The sequence below is a fragment of the Nematolebias whitei genome, chromosome 8, assembly GCF_014905685.2.
Source record: "Nematolebias whitei isolate Nwh7 chromosome 8, NemWhi1, whole genome shotgun sequence".
Lineage (NCBI taxonomy): Eukaryota > Metazoa > Chordata > Actinopteri > Cyprinodontiformes > Rivulidae > Nematolebias > Nematolebias whitei.
The window spans coordinates 48108119-48131038 of NC_056505.1; the positions used below are offsets into that span (position 1 = coordinate 48108119).

Here is a 22920-nt window from a genome sequence, read left to right on the forward strand (position 1 = left end):
AAATGTGGTCATTTATTAACAGAATCAAAATTTAACATCAAAACATTGTACACTTGATTATACTATCGGCTCTGATTAATAAAACTTGGCACGTTTTACTTAATAAAAACAACAGACATTTCTGAAGATATCTGGATTAATTACTGGCAAGATAGAAGTTTAAAGATGGGAAATGAAGGAGTTTGAATGGAGAGAAAATGGATGGATGAGGATGTATGTCTGTAGACCAGAACAACACGCTCCTTTCAAGCGCAGTTCGCCCGCGGTACACTGGTAGTGAAGCTCGTGACGACTCCTTACCTTGGCAAAGGATGAATCAGCTGCGGTCAAGAGGTCCCTGGCACGCTACCTTTCAGCGTCTCCTCGGGGCGGCTGCGACTCAGCAGAAGTCGTGAGATAATCCGTTCCACAGAACAAACTTCCTCAGCAGTTATAGGGCATTCGCCGGGTGGAGCCACAGCAAGGCGTCGTGGCTCCGAACCAAAAGAACTCCATCAGAACCAGAATCCATCAGAACCAGAAGAACTCCATCAGAACCAGAAGAACTAACGGAACCAACTCACTCCTTAACTAACTCCAGAACACTTCAGCACTTTCTCCAGAACTCTTCCTTCAGAACTAACTAGAACTAGAAAGTGTTGACTTTTAAAGAGTTCTGCTTCCGGTCACTTTTAGGAAGTCCTGATTGGTTGAAAGAACCAACAGGGGTGTGGTTTTAGTGACGTCAGAGGGTCATTACAAGTCGAGAAAACATCAGAAATGTTTAGGAACGGTTAGTTACAGACGAGAAAATATTTTGGAGAAATGACAGACTTACAGCTGCCAGTTTTCTTGATTCTGTCTGAGAGGTTTAAAAACACGACAGTTCATCCCAATAACTTGTTTTTGACTGTCTCCGACTTTTGACCGACATCACCCTTTCTCATTTCAGACAGAAGATCAAAAATGCATAATTACTTTGTAACATAGACATTTAACTTGATTTCTACTTTGAATGAGGATTAAAAACATCATTAATACTGTTTTACAGTTGATTTAAAATGAGTGGTTCATTCCAACATTTAAAAATGGTATGAACTAAACATACTTTTGATTATCAAGACATTGTAAAATAGTAATGATGATATAAAAAGAGAGTGTTCTTTCAATTGATTAGTTCAGGATACAATTAGAAAGTCTCTGGATGAGCTAATTTGTATTTTTGGATTCAAATCAATGAAATAACAGTTCCTGTCCCATGAAGGTCTTCAGAGGCAGGTTTGACCGGAGGCCGAGTTCACTACTGTCCCCCCTTTGGAAATCATCGCCTGTCCATGGGGATGAATTCCAACATGAATTTATGCCTCCGAATGTCCTTCAGCTTGATGTAATCCAGCAAGAGGAAAACAAAAGTCAAAGAAGGTAATCCCACAACGGTTTACGTAATTCCACAATGTTGTTGGTAATTCCATAATGTTGTTGGTAATTCCATAATGTTGTTGGTAATTCCATAGTAGCAATGTTTTAACCCCTTGGAAACAAAGTCTGTAATCCATTGGAAAAAGTCATATAATCCACAACGATAAATCCACAACGAGTGGAGGTGTTGATTGATCAGCATGCAGAGGGGTTCCCTTGATTGAACCGCAGAGGTGACCACTGGATCAAGATTGGAGACCCACGTTGGAGTCGTAGGTCCCTTCAGCGAAGGTTGCTGCTGGTGGTTCCCAGTGGGTGCCATTCTGGTTCTATGTGTTATGCATTTATGTGGTTGTAGTTGGGCTTATGAGTGGGATTTTACATAAGACCTTAACCTACAGTATATGCACCTGGTGTGTAAGCTATCATGGTTTAGATCAGCAAAAGTGACCAGTTTAAAGGGTGGGTCATGCTGAAAATTTTTCATATAGGGATTTATACCTATAGAAGGGCATTCCAAACTATTTTTCCATTCCTAACTTGGTTTAAGTTAGATTTACATGGCAAAATATAGTTTGGTTCAATTGTCTGTTGCCCTTTTAGATGAACGACTTGAGGTTTGGTTTTTTGGTTTTCCCCTAAATGTTTTGGAGTCTATGGCGAGACTAAACTGAAGGATTAGCTAGCCCCCCCCCCCCCCCCCCCAATAGGATTGTTTGAGTAGGTTCGGCTTAAGCGTTGTGCGACCAATGTAGATTATGGTACTTAAGGTAGCATTAATCTACATTGACTCCGCAAAGATTGCATTTTAATAAATGAACTGCATGTTGGCATAGTTAAAGTCCTCTTAGTCTCTAACTTAAATACACACAAAATTCATTCTTGCTTGGGGTGTTCAGAAACAATACCAAAAACCAATGAAATGATGTCTCAACATCGACAAAAACAGACTAAGCAACCAGTAAAACAACGTTTCAACATTGACAAAAGTAGTGATTAAGCAACTAGAAAATGACGTTTCGGTGCGTCACTCGCTCTGAATGTCAGATTCGATCACGCTGATCTGCCTGGGTGTTTTTCCGCTTGGATCTCGTAGGCGTCGATTTACGTTGGCGAGTTGTTTTGTGCATCGATCTAGTTGGGCCTGAAGGGAGAGATTGTGGCGGATTTGGAACACAATCATTCCTATCATCAGGAGGAATAATGACGTGACTAGAACCACGGTGAACGTGTCAGCCCTGGACCACGCGTAGGCGAGAGATTGATACGGATGCCGAGGTCCGGATGCGAGGGTCCTAAGGACCTGGTCTATTGGTTCGACCTCTACGACCTTAGTTCCTTCGAATCGGATTTGCTCGATGGTGTCTGGGTCTATCACTAGGCTCATGTTTGTGAGGTACCCAGGTTCTTCTAGAGCCGTTTCCCATTGATCCGAGTTGAGGTGATAGAGCGTCAAGTCACCAATGTGTATGGCTGTTCCCTGAGAGACATCGATCCACATTGTCTTGTCCGGTAAGACCAAGGGTCTATTGGCCTCGGCGTGTTCATAGGCCATGATCGCCTTCCGTTGGGGAGTGTTAACCATCCACCGTGAACCGACTCTTTCCGCCTGAGTGGCTGTCACTTCGCGGTGTTATGGTTGTTTCACATTTTGAATCTCTCGCAATGGGTGTAATACCACAAATGCCTGCGGCATTGTGCCAGATGAAGGTCTTGCTCGGACACAGATAATGTATCTCATGAGTGGGAGTACACATCTGAAGATTTGGAGCTAAATAGACAGTGGGGTTACTATCGTGATAAGCAACCACCTGAGGGGTGTTGATTTTGACGTGGTTATCACCGTGCCAATTTCCAACATTAACGACATCCTTGAGTCTGTAGATGCCAGTCGCAGGGATGATCGGTAAGTTGATAACGAACGCAACTTCACGCGCCTTGTGTCTGACATGAATTGGGATCGCGCTACCGAGAGCATAAGCCAGGTGAGCCTGGATTGGCCTTACTTTTTCGTTTGTGGCGGAACTAAGGCTGTCACTCACCATCTGTAGGGAGACGAGATAGGGTAGGATCCTGCCGGTGGCTAAAGTATCAACCGACGAGCTGATGTCTCTGAGCGTGTCCGTGAGGATCCTATTTATCAGGTGTATGATGGCGAAGTCCATTTCTAGGTCACGTTTTAGTTCACTAACGATATCCGCAAGGGCCTTAATTTCCTGTGTGTGGGTATTCAATAATAAGATAGTATATTTTACCGTTTTAGTCACCTGTTTGAATTGTGTTTGCTGTTGATCCATCTGTGTTTTAATCCATGGGATCTCCGTCTCGATTTCATTCACATGTTGTCTCAAGGATGCTATACTGATGGTGTTGACTGCTGATAAGCCCAGGCTAAACAAGGATCCAAGAGAGGAGGCAGCAAGAAGAAGCCCAACAATGCTATGCTTCTGTCGACTATGGGTTCCACTCACTTCCTCTTGAGTGAGAGTGAACTTATGTAACTGCTTCAAAATGTGTTGGATTTCCTCGTTTGCATTTTGGATCGGCAATGTATACCATAGTTTGTTGAACCATTCGTCTTTGATGTCAATGTGCTGTTTGATAACAGTGTAGGGGTCGAAACGGACGAAGACCTTCTGTGTGTGAAGACGACAGTTCGTGATGAGCAGTACAGGATGATCCCTAAGAATGATGCCAGAGGTGGGACCAAAGGTCACCACTGTAGTGAACTTAACCTGATGTCAAGACTAAGCCTAAGGTCAAAACTCTTGACCTTAAGAACCTTGTGGGACAGGAACTGTCATTTCAGTGATTTGAATCCAGAAATACAGGTTCACCCATCCTGAGACTTTCTTTCTTGAAAATTCAAGTGGAAGAACACTCTCTGTTCTATTATCATTACTATTTTACAAATGTTGATAATCAAAGTGTCTTAGTTCAAACCATTTTAGATGTTGCAGTGAACTAATCAATTTTATTAACTGTGTAATGATTTTTAATTCTCATGCAAAGTTAGAACTCATGTTAAAGCTGTTACAGAGTAATTATGCATTTTCTGATTTCTGTCTTTGAATGAGCAAGTGTGCGTTTTCCAGGGTCAGGAATCGAAGCAGACATGTGTTGGAACAACTGCCTTGTTTTTCATCCTCTCAGACGTCAACAGGGGGGTTTTGGCACCTGTTTCTAAAACTCGCCAAAACAAAACTCTCTCTGTCTGTGAGAACATTTCTGATCTGTTCCATAACAATTCTTGCTGTCTTCTAACCTCTTACGTCACAAAACACACCTCGTCTGGTCGGTTCTGACCAATGGGAAGACTCCCGAATGAACCGGGAAAAGAGCTCTTTAAAATGTCGGTACTTCCTGGTTGACCCAGTTCGGTTCTGTGAGAGTTGGGATGAGTTCAGTTCTGCGGAGAAGCCCAGTTCTGTGGGGTTCTGTTGGTTGGAGAAGTTCGGCGGCGCGGACAGTTCTGATATGTCCTAGTGCTGTGCAGTTGCTGTGGGAGCCGGGAAGACCCTGACATGACCACAGAGCTCTTCCGAGTTTCATGGGATTATAACATTTTCCACTGAGGTGAGCTTGTGTCGGACAGAGCCTCGCCACTACTGTCGGATGATTCACAGCATCCTACTGAGACGCTGAAAGGGTGTGTTAAACGGAATCTCGCCTGAGACATCTCCAGGTAAAAGAGTCGATTTCACCACCTAAATGTACTGTAAGGAAGAAGCTGAAGAAAGCCCGGAGAGTGCCGTTCTGTCCAACACTCTCCCTCAAACACCATCCTTTATTCCCTTTAACTTCCTTCCCATCTTTAAACTCCTCTCTCAAGTAGATATTCTTCCAGATATTTAGAAATGTCTGTGTAAAGTGCTCATCCACCGCCGTGTGGATTAAGATCATAATTGTACAGTTTTCATAAATGTCTGTGGTGAAGCAACGGAAAAATCATGGCCGTATGATTTTTCCTGATTGATTGCTTTTGTTGTTATTTTCATAATTTGCCAAATTAATGTAAATGTTTGATGTTAAACTTTGATTCTGTAAATAAATGACCGCATTCATTTTGATGGGTCAAAGATAAATGACGTCTCACGTTTGCATTTCATTAAATTCAATGCACGTTTTATTCAGTCCAGAAAAATGAGGAATCCGTGTTAATTGATTAATATATCTGAGCATCTGTTCATCTACACCACCTCGGCTTGTCCTCCTTGGATGGTTCCCAAGAGGGTGAGAATTAACAGAAGTGGTCCAACCCAGTCGATCTGGAGGTGGGCCCATGTGAATGCAATGTCTCTACTTTGCAGTGGTGCTCTGTGGAGTGGTCTGGGTGGCTGACTCTGGCCACAGACCAGGCACCCTTTTATATAGTTCTTGACATCCTCTTTCATTCCAGGCCAATAAGCAACTTGTTTTAATGCTTTCAGCATGGCGTTATCTCCCTTGTGTCCTGCGGACGGGAGGTCATGCGCATGAACTAACATCACCCCCCTGTGGTCATGGGGGACCACGAACACAGGTGAGGGCGTCGGTCCATGAGCAAAAGTTAGGATGCCCTTGAGTAGTTTTAGCTGTTTGCGCAGCTGAAAGAGGACTTTAAGGTCTGGATTGGAATCCAGGTTGGCTTCGGGCGGAGTGTTTTTCTCTGGGTCAGTCAAAGACAGCATCATCGAGTCTATTGCAGGATCCAACTTCTGAAGTTGGATGATGTCTGGGTCAGTCAGCACGGGTTGTACAGAGACTGTGTTGTCAGCCGGTTTGGCTGTAGCCTGTGCACGTGTGACTGGCATTACCTCGGCTGTAGGTTGTACTGACAGAGTTGCGAGCAGCCAGGAGGGGTCAGAGGACCTCTGAGGGCCGTCCACGGCTCCGTCCTTGATAGCTGGTTTATCTGTCCCCGACGACAGTACAGTATCTTTGGTGTGGTATCCTTCGATCTGTACACCTTGAACTACCAACGGTAGGTAGTATCCGGTGGGCCCTGACTGTTTAAGCTCACAGAGGAGGCTTTGTAATTCAGTCAGTCGGGTTCACCGGTTGGGTGTTTTTGGTTCAACATGCTTTTGAAGGATAACTTACCAGGACTGTGTTCTCCATCGAGAGGTCCTCGGTGCCATCTGCAGTGCCTGCTGGTGGGCAGTCTTTGACTGTCTCAGGAGGCATGAGTATTGGCAGGGGTTTGCTCACTCTAGCCCACAATGTCTGTGTACCATAATCTACAATCGCGTCAAAGCGATTTATAAAATCCTGGCCAACCAAAAATGGGAATGAGTCAACCATAGACACTGTAGTGAACTAAGCCTCAGGTCAAATCTGGCCCTGAGGGCCTTCCTGGGACAAGAACTGTCATTTCATTGATTTGAGTCCAGAAACACAAAATTAAGTTCATCCAGAGACTTTCTAAGTGTGTCCTGCACTGATCAATTGAAAGAACACTCACTTTTTTATTATCATTACTGTTTTACAAATGTCTTGATAATCAAAAGTGTGTTTAGTTCAAACCATTTTAAATGTTGAAGTGAACTACTCATTTTAAATCAACTGTGAAACAGTATAAATGATTTTTAATCCTCATTCAAAGTAGAAATCAAGTTAATGTTTGTTACAAGAGTAATTATGCATTTTGATTTTCTGTCTGAAATGAGCAAGTTGTAAGTCGGTCAAAAGTCAAGTTTCGGTCAACTACATGTTTATTGGAAAGAAATGTCATGTTTAACTTTTTCAGATAGATAGTAGGAGAACTTGCTCAAAAAGTCTCTGGTTCTTCAAAACATATTTCTGTCTGTTCTTAAACAACCTAATCTTTCTCCTTGACTTTTAATAACCTCCTACATCACTAAAACCACACCCTGTTGGTTCGTTTCGACCAATCAGGAAGTTCTCAGAGGAACCGGAAGTGACCTCTTTAAAAGGTTCAACACTTCCTAGTTCCAAGGAGAATGCAGAATGCTGGAATGAACAACGAGAACAACGGGAACTAAGTTGAACAAAGTTCATTTCGGAGTGCAGAATGCAGTTCGGAACGCAGAACGCAGAACAAAGTTCCGAGTCTCGTGGGGATTATGGAATCTTCCACATCTGAGTGGAACCTCTGACGGACTTACTCCTCATGTGAGTCCACCCGTGAGGTGAACGTGTGTTGAACGAAGTACCGTCACTACTCCGGACGTTTTCCAACCATCCTACGGAGACGCTGGAAATGGTAAAGCTGGGTTCGGATGGAGAGTGCCGTTCTTATACAGACACATTTTCCCTCACCCATCTCTCTCCATTCAAACTTCATTTTCCCATCTTTAAAACTCTTCTATCTGCCAGTAATTAATCCAGATATTTTCAGAAATGTCTGTTGTAAAGCTGCAAGTGAAACCATGGCCGTATGGTTTTTAATTGTAAAGCTAATTAATTAAGCTGTTGTTGAAATCAATGTTGCCAAATTAATGTAAATGTTTGATGTTAAATTTTGATTCTGTTAATAAATGACCACGTTCATTTTGATGGGTCAAAGAAAATTAACGTCTCACGTCACATTTAATCATTCAATGCACGATATTATTCAGTCCAGAAAAATGAAAGAATCCGTTTAATTTATGAATTTTATCTCACAGATATGTTCTTTACAACACACATACCGGGTGGTATAGTGTCATCTCGCCAACCTGCATGTGAACCATAGCTCTAGCTGTCAGTGTTGTCCCTGTCTCTGCGAGGCCCTGCAATCCTATAGCACATTCTATGAGAGGAATTTCCCTGTGAACACCGTTAGCGGCAGTCCTGAGCTCCTTGAACAGTTTAGCTGACATAACAGTTATGTCGGCTCCACCATCCAGTAAGGCTTCATGTGTGACGACCCCTTCAAGTGTGATCGACAGGTAAGCTTTATTAGCGACACCCTTTCTGATCAGGTTACACAGGAACCTTGTAGGTTTTGGCCGTGGTTTCTTCACACGTTTACCTTTACCTGTGTAATCCTGGTTTTTCCGAACCGTTGGTGCAGTTGCTGCTGCTCCTGAGAGTTCGGCTTTTGACGGCTGTCTGTCATTGATGAGTTCACCCCCACACTGTGTGTTGAGGGGCTCTCATTGTTTGTAACAACAAGGTTCTGGTTGCTGTCTGAGATAGCGGCAACTTTGTTGTTTGTGACACCCTGAACTGTTAACACAGCTATTGCTGCTGCTGAGGTTTCAGTTTGTGACGGGTTACAGTCGGTGACGTGTGATTGTACCCCCCCCCCCCCATCTCAGGTGAGGGTATGTCAGAGTTTACAACAACAGCGTCATGGTGACTGTCTGTGACAGCAGTAACGGTGTTGTCTGTGTGCTCTGACTTATCAGCAATGATATCGCCAAACAAAGTGTTAGGTTGTTTGTCCGTGGCAACACCATCCAACAAGTCCAACAACCAACCAACTGTGTGTCTCATCCGAGCTCAGAGGATTGCGGTTCTTTTTCTGGACCTGCTACTGTTTCTTTTTCGTCTCAGGCTGTTCAGCCCAACGTGGTGGGGAAACAGTACCCCCCCTTTGGGGTTCTCTGTTTGTATGGGCCACCTTTGGTGCCATACTATTTACCCTTAGGGCGTTTGCCCCCCTTCTGGTACGATCGTTCATCCTCTGGTTCCTTGTGAAACCGTTTAGGATCTCGTCTGGACCAGGGGGCATTCACCTGTTGTGGTTTGGCTGCTGGGAAACCTCGTTTCCTCTCGCCTTTTTTGGGAGGGGGAGTCTAAGCTCTCGTCCTTTCCAATTCTAATGACTGGGCAGGAATCCATTCACCTGGGTACACCTCAAAGGGTGTTTTGGCCTGTGAACGTGCCTCAAAAACATTCACAGCACAACTTTTTATCTCACTGATGGATTTTTCTTTGAAATTAGCCATCATTTGCACCGACATCCTTATGTCAGGGTGGAGATTTTTGCTGAACACGCACTTAAACGGTTCCTCTTCCTCCATGTTGGCCTCGTTCCTGTAACCAAAATAAGCCTGCAAAATCCTGGAATAATATGCCCTGGGGTGCTCATTCTTACCTTGTATGACCTTGTCGGTGGCTGGATACCCGCCAGGTCCCGTGCAAAGTGAATACTCTTTCATAAGAGCAGCACATAACAGGCGGTAATCCTTTCTTGTGGCATCAGGTTGACGCTCTATGAAGGAAAACACCGTCCTAGATGAAGTGAGCCTGATCAAACCTACTCTATCCTCAACTGTAGCGTTGGGATAGCTTCTTAATTGGAAGTCAAGGTTGTCCAGATAGGCCTTAGTGTCAGTTGAACCCAACGGCCCTGGTTCAAATCGATTGACATATTTTGCAATTTTGTATAAATCCGAAATTGGGAGCAAAGGCTGTTTTCTCAGTATCGTAGGAATTAAAACTGTACATGGAGGTGTGTCGCTAGACACATGAGGAGGTGACAGAATGGGATTAAGAGCAGGAGGTGCAACAAAATCCTTCTGAGGTGGTGGTGGGTGACCTGGACTCTGACCTTGTACGGCCTTGAGTTCCAGACAACCTCGCCCCACGTCAGAAATCTTATTTGTTGCTACGGCTAGTTTCGCCACACAGGCTTTCAAGCTTTCCTATGATGTATGACATTCACTTTGTAAATGCACGCCTTGTTCGACCAACGCCTCCTTTTCCAATCTGCACCCGTTCAAAGCTTTTGATGTGAGCTACAACTGTTGTTGTAGAACATTGTTGTCTGAACACAATTTTTGGTACTTGACCTCCCTTTCCTTCATCTTCTCCTCATATGAGTGAGCTTGTAACGATAGCTGAGCTTGTGAGAGCTCCCTCTCACGTTGTAACTCATTCGCATGGGTCTCCTGATCAAATTTAGACTGTGCCATGAGTTTGAGGTACTCATCTTTTTCACTGTTTAACCTTATTTCAAGGTTGTCAGCTCTGTTCACCACAGCATAGAATGTTGCTTTCAATAAGAGCGCCAATTTAGCCAGCTGGTCATAGCTCGACGTTGTTCTGGCTGTAGAGGTCACACTCTCTGCAACATCCTTCAGCTCGTCCAATAACTCTCTTGAGTTCATGTTGTTCACCATATGGATTTAAGGATTCTGTGAGCAGCGTCAACGCTCCCTCTAACCAGTCCTTCATCTCACAAGGATCAATATTCTTTTCTGTCACATCTGCCATGGTTATTCACTGTTTAGCACTTATCTGGTTAACCAGTTGCCAACTTCAGATATTTTAACAGGTAAATATTTGTATTCAAGTGAGCAGTGAGTTTCACACACTATTTTAGCTCTGGGTTCACTCAACAGTATTGTCATAAGTCAACTTATTCAAAGGAATGGGCACTTAATTGTAAGATTCACCCCAATGCATGAATATTTTAAGTAAATGCATCCGTCTGGCAGTGTTACTTAATGTGCTTATTTCTAACAGATACAAGAACCAGGCTTCTCAGTGTTCAGTTACTCCAACGCACTTAAAATTAAATAAACCTACAATATTTCTAAAAGTCTCACAGCAACTGTAGTTTTCAAACGCTTTTTAAGCAGTTCTATATACCAGAAATTCGCTATTTAAAACAGTCACTCATAAACCAGGCTGGATGAACAAAAGGGGAAAAAATATGAAAGGAAATGATCAGTCCCCCTTCAGGAAAACTGTCATACTCCTCTTTCAACAGCGGGTGGTGGTGTAAGCTTATTTATACCAGCAGAAATCTATGACAACTTCCTGTGGATTGTTCCGTTGATATCCGGTGTTAGCCGTTAGCCAGACGTAGCCTACAGTCGAACACGGTTAAATCAGCAGTTTCTGAATGGATTTAAAGCTTAAACGAGGCGTCGTTTTAACAAGCACGACTATTTGCATGAAACATGAGGTTTGGGAACAGTGGCAGGCTTCATTTAGCGATTTTAAACACAGCGGAGGCTTCGGTTGAACCGAGATTCATTTCCGGGGTCACGTGACTTTATAGACACGTGAGCAACGGGGTGGGTTTTACAATCTGACATCAGAGGGAGTGAACGCAGACACGTCACCCGTTTCTCAGCGAATCAGAGCGAACCAAACGGCAACCAAACTTAACAGATCAGTATTTCAGTGGTCTGAGACAGCGCTCAGCTTCAAAACAGCATTTTATCCATTCAAAACACGACTCGTTCAACGAGTCCAGTGACAGAACCGGGTCAGACAGAAACCACTTCTCTGCCACAGTTTAAACAGAATAAAGCGTTTATCTCACTTCCACAGCTTTAGTTACCCAACAGATGTACAAATTTTAGCTTTAAAATGAACACTTCGACATTACTTTCAGCTCTCTGAACACCACAAGCAGAATCATGCTGTATCAAGCTCAAAACTCAGACCTTTTCATGCCAACACCAGCATCCATCTCAATGACACAGACTCCGTCACATATAATTCACACCTCTTTAAACATTCGTACGGCCACAAAATGTCTAAAGGGGAGGATAGGTCCTAAATTATCTCTTTTAGAGACCATGCGGGTCACGAGAAGCTCTTTAGAGACCCGTCCGGGCCACCAGAATGTAGTATGCTAAGGCTAGGTTAGCTTCAGTTAGCTTCAGAGCTCCACTACAGTCAATTTTTAATAACGGGTTCTCACTTTTTCGAGCTACTTGACAGATATGTGACAGAGGTACTGTGTTGTAGATGGTTTAATCAGTGACATGAGACGTTAATTTTCTTTGACCCATCAAAAAAAATGTGGTCATTTATTAACAGAATCAAAATTTAACATCAAAACATTGTACACTTGATTATACTATCGGCTCTGATTAATAAAACTTGGCACGTTTTACTTAATAAAAACAACAGACATTTCTGAAGATATCTGGATTAATTACTGGCAAGATAGAAGTTTAAAGATGGGAAATGAAGGAGTTTGAATGGAGAGAAAATGGATGGATGAGGATGTATGTCTGTAGACCAGAACAACACGCTCCTTTCAAGCGCAGTTCGCCCGCGGTACACTGGTAGTGAAGCTCGTGACGACTCCTTACCTTGGCAAAGGATGAATCAGCTGCGGTCAAGAGGTCCCTGGCACGCTACCTTTCAGCGTCTCCTCGGGGCGGCTGCGACTCAGCAGAAGTCGTGAGATAATCCGTTCCACAGAACAAACTTCCTCAGCAGTTATAGGGCATTCGCCGGGTGGAGCCACAGCAAGGCGTCGTGGCTCCGAACCAAAAGAACTCCATCAGAACCAGAATCCATCAGAACCAGAAGAACTCCATCAGAACCAGAAGAACTAACGGAACCAACTCACTCCTTAACTAACTCCAGAACACTTCAGCACTTTCTCCAGAACTCTTCCTTCAGAACTAACTAGAACTAGAAAGTGTTGACTTTTAAAGAGTTCTGCTTCCGGTCACTTTTAGGAAGTCCTGATTGGTTGAAAGAACCAACAGGGGTGTGGTTTTAGTGACGTCAGAGGGTCATTACAAGTCGAGAAAACATCAGAAATGTTTAGGAACGGTTAGTTACAGACGAGAAAATATTTTGGAGAAATGACAGACTTACAGCTGCCAGTTTTCTTGATTCTGTCTGAGAGGTTTAAAAACACGACAGTTCATCCCAATAACTTGTTTTTGACTGTCTCCGACTTTTGACCGACATCACCCTTTCTCATTTCAGACAGAAGATCAAAAATGCATAATTACTTTGTAACATAGACATTTAACTTGATTTCTACTTTGAATGAGGATTAAAAACATCATTAATACTGTTTTACAGTTGATTTAAAATGAGTGGTTCATTCCAACATTTAAAAATGGTATGAACTAAACATACTTTTGATTATCAAGACATTGTAAAATAGTAATGATGATATAAAAAGAGAGTGTTCTTTCAATTGATTAGTTCAGGATACAATTAGAAAGTCTCTGGATGAGCTAATTTGTATTTTTGGATTCAAATCAATGAAATAACAGTTCCTGTCCCATGAAGGTCTTCAGAGGCAGGTTTGACCGGAGGCCGAGTTCACTACTGTCCCCCCTTTGGAAATCATCGCCTGTCCATGGGGATGAATTCCAACATGAATTTATGCCTCCGAATGTCCTTCAGCTTGATGTAATCCAGCAAGAGGAAAACAAAAGTCAAAGAAGGTAATCCCACAACGGTTTACGTAATTCCACAATGTTGTTGGTAATTCCATAATGTTGTTGGTAATTCCATAATGTTGTTGGTAATTCCATAGTAGCAATGTTTTAACCCCTTGGAAACAAAGTCTGTAATCCATTGGAAAAAGTCATATAATCCACAACGATAAATCCACAACGAGTGGAGGTGTTGATTGATCAGCATGCAGAGGGGTTCCCTTGATTGAACCGCAGAGGTGACCACTGGATCAAGATTGGAGACCCACGTTGGAGTCGTAGGTCCCTTCAGCGAAGGTTGCTGCTGGTGGTTCCCAGTGGGTGCCATTCTGGTTCTATGTGTTATGCATTTATGTGGTTGTAGTTGGGCTTATGAGTGGGATTTTACATAAGACCTTAACCTACAGTATATGCACCTGGTGTGTAAGCTATCATGGTTTAGATCAGCAAAAGTGACCAGTTTAAAGGGTGGGTCATGCTGAAAATTTTTCATATAGGGATTTATACCTATAGAAGGGCATTCCAAACTATTTTTCCATTCCTAACTTGGTTTAAGTTAGATTTACATGGCAAAATATAGTTTGGTTCAATTGTCTGTTGCCCTTTTAGATGAACGACTTGAGGTTTGGTTTTTTGGTTTTCCCCTAAATGTTTTGGAGTCTATGGCGAGACTAAACTGAAGGATTAGCTAGCCCCCCCCCCCCCCCCCCCAATAGGATTGTTTGAGTAGGTTCGGCTTAAGCGTTGTGCGACCAATGTAGATTATGGTACTTAAGGTAGCATTAATCTACATTGACTCCGCAAAGATTGCATTTTAATAAATGAACTGCATGTTGGCATAGTTAAAGTCCTCTTAGTCTCTAACTTAAATACACACAAAATTCATTCTTGCTTGGGGTGTTCAGAAACAATACCAAAAACCAATGAAATGATGTCTCAACATCGACAAAAACAGACTAAGCAACCAGTAAAACAACGTTTCAACATTGACAAAAGTAGTGATTAAGCAACTAGAAAATGACGTTTCGGTGCGTCACTCGCTCTGAATGTCAGATTCGATCACGCTGATCTGCCTGGGTGTTTTTCCGCTTGGATCTCGTAGGCGTCGATTTACGTTGGCGAGTTGTTTTGTGCATCGATCTAGTTGGGCCTGAAGGGAGAGATTGTGGCGGATTTGGAACACAATCATTCCTATCATCAGGAGGAATAATGACGTGACTAGAACCACGGTGAACGTGTCAGCCCTGGACCACGCGTAGGCGAGAGATTGATACGGATGCCGAGGTCCGGATGCGAGGGTCCTAAGGACCTGGTCTATTGGTTCGACCTCTACGACCTTAGTTCCTTCGAATCGGATTTGCTCGATGGTGTCTGGGTCTATCACTAGGCTCATGTTTGTGAGGTACCCAGGTTCTTCTAGAGCCGTTTCCCATTGATCCGAGTTGAGGTGATAGAGCGTCAAGTCACCAATGTGTATGGCTGTTCCCTGAGAGACATCGATCCACATTGTCTTGTCCGGTAAGACCAAGGGTCTATTGGCCTCGGCGTGTTCATAGGCCATGATCGCCTTCCGTTGGGGAGTGTTAACCATCCACCGTGAACCGACTCTTTCCGCCTGAGTGGCTGTCACTTCGCGGTGTTATGGTTGTTTCACATTTTGAATCTCTCGCAATGGGTGTAATACCACAAATGCCTGCGGCATTGTGCCAGATGAAGGTCTTGCTCGGACACAGATAATGTATCTCATGAGTGGGAGTACACATCTGAAGATTTGGAGCTAAATAGACAGTGGGGTTACTATCGTGATAAGCAACCACCTGAGGGGTGTTGATTTTGACGTGGTTATCACCGTGCCAATTTCCAACATTAACGACATCCTTGAGTCTGTAGATGCCAGTCGCAGGGATGATCGGTAAGTTGATAACGAACGCAACTTCACGCGCCTTGTGTCTGACATGAATTGGGATCGCGCTACCGAGAGCATAAGCCAGGTGAGCCTGGATTGGCCTTACTTTTTCGTTTGTGGCGGAACTAAGGCTGTCACTCACCATCTGTAGGGAGACGAGATAGGGTAGGATCCTGCCGGTGGCTAAAGTATCAACCGACGAGCTGATGTCTCTGAGCGTGTCCGTGAGGATCCTATTTATCAGGTGTATGATGGCGAAGTCCATTTCTAGGTCACGTTTTAGTTCACTAACGATATCCGCAAGGGCCTTAATTTCCTGTGTGTGGGTATTCAATAATAAGATAGTATATTTTACCGTTTTAGTCACCTGTTTGAATTGTGTTTGCTGTTGATCCATCTGTGTTTTAATCCATGGGATCTCCGTCTCGATTTCATTCACATGTTGTCTCAAGGATGCTATACTGATGGTGTTGACTGCTGATAAGCCCAGGCTAAACAAGGATCCAAGAGAGGAGGCAGCAAGAAGAAGCCCAACAATGCTATGCTTCTGTCGACTATGGGTTCCACTCACTTCCTCTTGAGTGAGAGTGAACTTATGTAACTGCTTCAAAATGTGTTGGATTTCCTCGTTTGCATTTTGGATCGGCAATGTATACCATAGTTTGTTGAACCATTCGTCTTTGATGTCAATGTGCTGTTTGATAACAGTGTAGGGGTCGAAACGGACGAAGACCTTCTGTGTGTGAAGACGACAGTTCGTGATGAGCAGTACAGGATGATCCCTAAGAATGATGCCAGAGGTGGGACCAAAGGTCACCACTGTAGTGAACTTAACCTGATGTCAAGACTAAGCCTAAGGTCAAAACTCTTGACCTTAAGAACCTTGTGGGACAGGAACTGTCATTTCAGTGATTTGAATCCAGAAATACAGGTTCACCCATCCTGAGACTTTCTTTCTTGAAAATTCAAGTGGAAGAACACTCTCTGTTCTATTATCATTACTATTTTACAAATGTTGATAATCAAAGTGTCTTAGTTCAAACCATTTTAGATGTTGCAGTGAACTAATCAATTTTATTAACTGTGTAATGATTTTTAATTCTCATGCAAAGTTAGAACTCATGTTAAAGCTGTTACAGAGTAATTATGCATTTTCTGATTTCTGTCTTTGAATGAGCAAGTGTGCGTTTTCCAGGGTCAGGAATCGAAGCAGACATGTGTTGGAACAACTGCCTTGTTTTTCATCCTCTCAGACGTCAACAGGGGGGTTTTGGCACCTGTTTCTAAAACTCGCCAAAACAAAACTCTCTCTGTCTGTGAGAACATTTCTGATCTGTTCCATAACAATTCTTGCTGTCTTCTAACCTCTTACGTCACAAAACACACCTCGTCTGGTCGGTTCTGACCAATGGGAAGACTCCCGAATGAACCGGGAAAAGAGCTCTTTAAAATGTCGGTACTTCCTGGTTGACCCAGTTCGGTTCTGTGAGAGTTGGGATGAGTTCAGTTCTGCGGAGAAGCCCAGTTCTGTGGGGTTCTGTTGGTTGGAGAAGTTCGGCGGCGCGGACAGTTCTGATATGTCCTAGTGCTGTGCAGTTGCTGTGGGAGCCGGGAAGACCCTGACATGACCACAGAGCTCTTCCGAGTTTCATGGGATTATAACATTTTCCACTGAGGTGAGCTTGTGTCGGACAGAGCCTCGCCACTACTGTCGGATGATTCACAGCATCCTACTGAGACGCTGAAAGGGTGTGTTAAACGGAATCTCGCCTGAGACATCTCCAGGTAAAAGAGTCGATTTCACCACCTAAATGTACTGTAAGGAAGAAGCTGAAGAAAGCCCGGAGAGTGCCGTTCTGTCCAACACTCTCCCTCAAACACCATCCTTTATTCCCTTTAACTTCCTTCCCATCTTTAAACTCCTCTCTCAAGTAGATATTCTTCCAGATATTTAGAAATGTCTGTGTAAAGTGCTCATCCACCGCCGTGTGGATTAAGATCATAATTGTACAGTTTTCATAAATGTCTGTGGTGAAGCAACGGAAAAATCATGGCCGTATGATTTTTCCTGATTGATTGCTTTTGTTGTTATTTTCATAATTTGCCAAATTAATGTAAATGTTTGATGTTAAACTTTGATTCTGTAAATAAATGACCGCATTCATTTTGATGGGTCAAAGATAAATGACGTCTCACGTTTGCATTTCATTAAATTCAATGCACGTTTTATTCAGTCCAGAAAAATGAGGAATCCGTGTTAATTGATTAATATATCTGAGCATCTGTTCATCTACACCACCTCGGCTTGTCCTCCTTGGATGGTTCCCAAGAGGGTGAGAATTAACAGAAGTGGTCCAACCCAGTCGATCTGGAGGTGGGCCCATGTGAATGCAATGTCTCTACTTTGCAGTGGTGCTCTGTGGAGTGGTCTGGGTGGCTGACTCTGGCCACAGACCAGGCACCCTTTTATATAGTTCTTGACATCCTCTTTCATTCCAGGCCAATAAGCAACTTGTTTTAATGCTTTCAGCATGGCGTTATCTCCCTTGTGTCCTGCGGACGGGAGGTCATGCGCATGAACTAACATCACCCCCCTGTGGTCATGGGGGACCACGAACACAGGTGAGGGCGTCGGTCCATGAGCAAAAGTTAGGATGCCCTTGAGTAGTTTTAGCTGTTTGCGCAGCTGAAAGAGGACTTTAAGGTCTGGATTGGAATCCAGGTTGGCTTCGGGCGGAGTGTTTTTCTCTGGGTCAGTCAAAGACAGCATCATCGAGTCTATTGCAGGATCCAACTTCTGAAGTTGGATGATGTCTGGGTCAGTCAGCACGGGTTGTACAGAGACTGTGTTGTCAGCCGGTTTGGCTGTAGCCTGTGCACGTGTGACTGGCATTACCTCGGCTGTAGGTTGTACTGACAGAGTTGCGAGCAGCCAGGAGGGGTCAGAGGACCTCTGAGGGCCGTCCACGGCTCCGTCCTTGATAGCTGGTTTATCTGTCCCCGACGACAGTACAGTATCTTTGGTGTGGTATCCTTCGATCTGTACACCTTGAACTACCAACGGTAGGTAGTATCCGGTGGGCCCTGACTGTTTAAGCTCACAGAGGAGGCTTTGTAATTCAGTCAGTCGGGTTCACCGGTTGGGTGTTTTTGGTTCAACATGCTTTTGAAGGATAACTTACCAGGACTGTGTTCTCCATCGAGAGGTCCTCGGTGCCATCTGCAGTGCCTGCTGGTGGGCAGTCTTTGACTGTCTCAGGAGGCATGAGTATTGGCAGGGGTTTGCTCACTCTAGCCCACAATGTCTGTGTACCATAATCTACAATCGCGTCAAAGCGATTTATAAAATCCTGGCCAACCAAAAATGGGAATGAGTCAACCATAGACACTGTAGTGAACTAAGCCTCAGGTCAAATCTGGCCCTGAGGGCCTTCCTGGGACAAGAACTGTCATTTCATTGATTTGAGTCCAGAAACACAAAATTAAGTTCATCCAGAGACTTTCTAAGTGTGTCCTGCACTGATCAATTGAAAGAACACTCACTTTTTTATTATCATTACTGTTTTACAAATGTCTTGATAATCAAAAGTGTGTTTAGTTCAAACCATTTTAAATGTTGAAGTGAACTACTCATTTTAAATCAACTGTGAAACAGTATAAATGATTTTTAATCCTCATTCAAAGTAGAAATCAAGTTAATGTTTGTTACAAGAGTAATTATGCATTTTGATTTTCTGTCTGAAATGAGCAAGTTGTAAGTCGGTCAAAAGTCAAGTTTCGGTCAACTACATGTTTATTGGAAAGAAATGTCATGTTTAACTTTTTCAGATAGATAGTAGGAGAACTTGCTCAAAAAGTCTCTGGTTCTTCAAAACATATTTCTGTCTGTTCTTAAACAACCTAATCTTTCTCCTTGACTTTTAATAACCTCCTACATCACTAAAACCACACCCTGTTGGTTCGTTTCGACCAATCAGGAAGTTCTCAGAGGAACCGGAAGTGACCTCTTTAAAAGGTTCAACACTTCCTAGTTCCAAGGAGAATGCAGAATGCTGGAATGAACAACGAGAACAACGGGAACTAAGTTGAACAAAGTTCATTTCGGAGTGCAGAATGCAGTTCGGAACGCAGAACGCAGAACAAAGTTCCGAGTCTCGTGGGGATTATGGAATCTTCCACATCTGAGTGGAACCTCTGACGGACTTACTCCTCATGTGAGTCCACCCGTGAGGTGAACGTGTGTTGAACGAAGTACCGTCACTACTCCGGACGTTTTCCAACCATCCTACGGAGACGCTGGAAATGGTAAAGCTGGGTTCGGATGGAGAGTGCCGTTCTTATACAGACACATTTTCCCTCACCCATCTCTCTCCATTCAAACTTCATTTTCCCATCTTTAAAACTCTTCTATCTGCCAGTAATTAATCCAGATATTTTCAGAAATGTCTGTTGTAAAGCTGCAAGTGAAACCATGGCCGTATGGTTTTTAATTGTAAAGCTAATTAATTAAGCTGTTGTTGAAATCAATGTTGCCAAATTAATGTAAATGTTTGATGTTAAATTTTGATTCTGTTAATAAATGACCACGTTCATTTTGATGGGTCAAAGAAAATTAACGTCTCACGTCACATTTAATCATTCAATGCACGATATTATTCAGTCCAGAAAAATGAAAGAATCCGTTTAATTTATGAATTTTATCTCACAGATATGTTCTTTACAACACACATACCGGGTGGTATAGTGTCATCTCGCCAACCTGCATGTGAACCATAGCTCTAGCTGTCAGTGTTGTCCCTGTCTCTGCGAGGCCCTGCAATCCTATAGCACATTCTATGAGAGGAATTTCCCTGTGAACACCGTTAGCGGCAGTCCTGAGCTCCTTGAACAGTTTAGCTGACATAACAGTTATGTCGGCTCCACCATCCAGTAAGGCTTCATGTGTGACGACCCCTTCAAGTGTGATCGACAGGTAAGCTTTATTAGCGACACCCTTTCTGATCAGGTTACACAGGAACCTTGTAGGTTTTGGCCGTGGTTTCTTCACACGTTTACCTTTACCTGTGTAATCCTGGTTTTTCCGAACCGTTGGTGCAGTTGCTGCTGCTCCTGAGAGTTCGGCTTTTGACGGCTGTCTGTCATTGATGAGTTCACCCCCACACTGTGTGTTGAGGGGCTCTCATTGTTTGTAACAACAAGGTTCTGGTTGCTGTCTGAGATAGCGGCAACTTTGTTGTTTGTGACACCCTGAACTGTTAACACAGCTATTGCTGCTGCTGAGGTTTCAGTTTGTGACGGGTTACAGTCGGTGACGTGTGATTGTACCCCCCCCCCCCCATCTCAGGTGAGGGTATGTCAGAGTTTACAACAACAGCGTCATGGTGACTGTCTGTGACAGCAGTAACGGTGTTGTCTGTGTGCTCTGACTTATCAGCAATGATATCGCCAAACAAAGTGTTAGGTTGTTTGTCCGTGGCAACACCATCCAACAAGTCCAACAACCAACCAACTGTGTGTCTCATCCGAGCTCAGAGGATTGCGGTTCTTTTTCTGGACCTGCTACTGTTTCTTTTTCGTCTCAGGCTGTTCAGCCCAACGTGGTGGGGAAACAGTACCCCCCCTTTGGGGTTCTCTGTTTGTATGGGCCACCTTTGGTGCCATACTATTTACCCTTAGGGCGTTTGCCCCCCTTCTGGTACGATCGTTCATCCTCTGGTTCCTTGTGAAACCGTTTAGGATCTCGTCTGGACCAGGGGGCATTCACCTGTTGTGGTTTGGCTGCTGGGAAACCTCGTTTCCTCTCGCCTTTTTTGGGAGGGGGAGTCTAAGCTCTCGTCCTTTCCAATTCTAATGACTGGGCAGGAATCCATTCACCTGGGTACACCTCAAAGGGTGTTTTGGCCTGTGAACGTGCCTCAAAAACATTCACAGCACAACTTTTTATCTCACTGATGGATTTTTCTTTGAAATTAGCCATCATTTGCACCGACATCCTTATGTCAGGGTGGAGATTTTTGCTGAACACGCACTTAAACGGTTCCTCTTCCTCCATGTTGGCCTCGTTCCTGTAACCAAAATAAGCCTGCAAAATCCTGGAATAATATGCCCTGGGGTGCTCATTCTTACCTTGTATGACCTTGTCGGTGGCTGGATACCCGCCAGGTCCCGTGCAAAGTGAATACTCTTTCATAAGAGCAGCACATAACAGGCGGTAATCCTTTCTTGTGGCATCAGGTTGACGCTCTATGAAGGAAAACACCGTCCTAGATGAAGTGAGCCTGATCAAACCTACTCTATCCTCAACTGTAGCGTTGGGATAGCTTCTTAATTGGAAGTCAAGGTTGTCCAGATAGGCCTTAGTGTCAGTTGAACCCAACGGCCCTGGTTCAAATCGATTGACATATTTTGCAATTTTGTATAAATCCGAAATTGGGAGCAAAGGCTGTTTTCTCAGTATCGTAGGAATTAAAACTGTACATGGAGGTGTGTCGCTAGACACATGAGGAGGTGACAGAATGGGATTAAGAGCAGGAGGTGCAACAAAATCCTTCTGAGGTGGTGGTGGGTGACCTGGACTCTGACCTTGTACGGCCTTGAGTTCCAGACAACCTCGCCCCACGTCAGAAATCTTATTTGTTGCTACGGCTAGTTTCGCCACACAGGCTTTCAAGCTTTCCTATGATGTATGACATTCACTTTGTAAATGCACGCCTTGTTCGACCAACGCCTCCTTTTCCAATCTGCACCCGTTCAAAGCTTTTGATGTGAGCTACAACTGTTGTTGTAGAACATTGTTGTCTGAACACAATTTTTGGTACTTGACCTCCCTTTCCTTCATCTTCTCCTCATATGAGTGAGCTTGTAACGATAGCTGAGCTTGTGAGAGCTCCCTCTCACGTTGTAACTCATTCGCATGGGTCTCCTGATCAAATTTAGACTGTGCCATGAGTTTGAGGTACTCATCTTTTTCACTGTTTAACCTTATTTCAAGGTTGTCAGCTCTGTTCACCACAGCATAGAATGTTGCTTTCAATAAGAGCGCCAATTTAGCCAGCTGGTCATAGCTCGACGTTGTTCTGGCTGTAGAGGTCACACTCTCTGCAACATCCTTCAGCTCGTCCAATAACTCTCTTGAGTTCATGTTGTTCACCATATGGATTTAAGGATTCTGTGAGCAGCGTCAACGCTCCCTCTAACCAGTCCTTCATCTCACAAGGATCAATATTCTTTTCTGTCACATCTGCCATGGTTATTCACTGTTTAGCACTTATCTGGTTAACCAGTTGCCAACTTCAGATATTTTAACAGGTAAATATTTGTATTCAAGTGAGCAGTGAGTTTCACACACTATTTTAGCTCTGGGTTCACTCAACAGTATTGTCATAAGTCAACTTATTCAAAGGAATGGGCACTTAATTGTAAGATTCACCCCAATGCATGAATATTTTAAGTAAATGCATCCGTCTGGCAGTGTTACTTAATGTGCTTATTTCTAACAGATACAAGAACCAGGCTTCTCAGTGTTCAGTTACTCCA

At 43.6% G+C, this 22920-nt stretch overlaps 1 protein-coding gene across 1 annotated transcript in view; it reads right to left on the reverse strand.

Annotated features, from left to right (window-relative positions):
* The window catches only part of adgrd2 (adhesion G protein-coupled receptor D2), a 275891-nt gene that overhangs the window by 183546 nt on the left and 69425 nt on the right, over positions 1-22920 (reverse strand). The window lies entirely within an intron of this gene.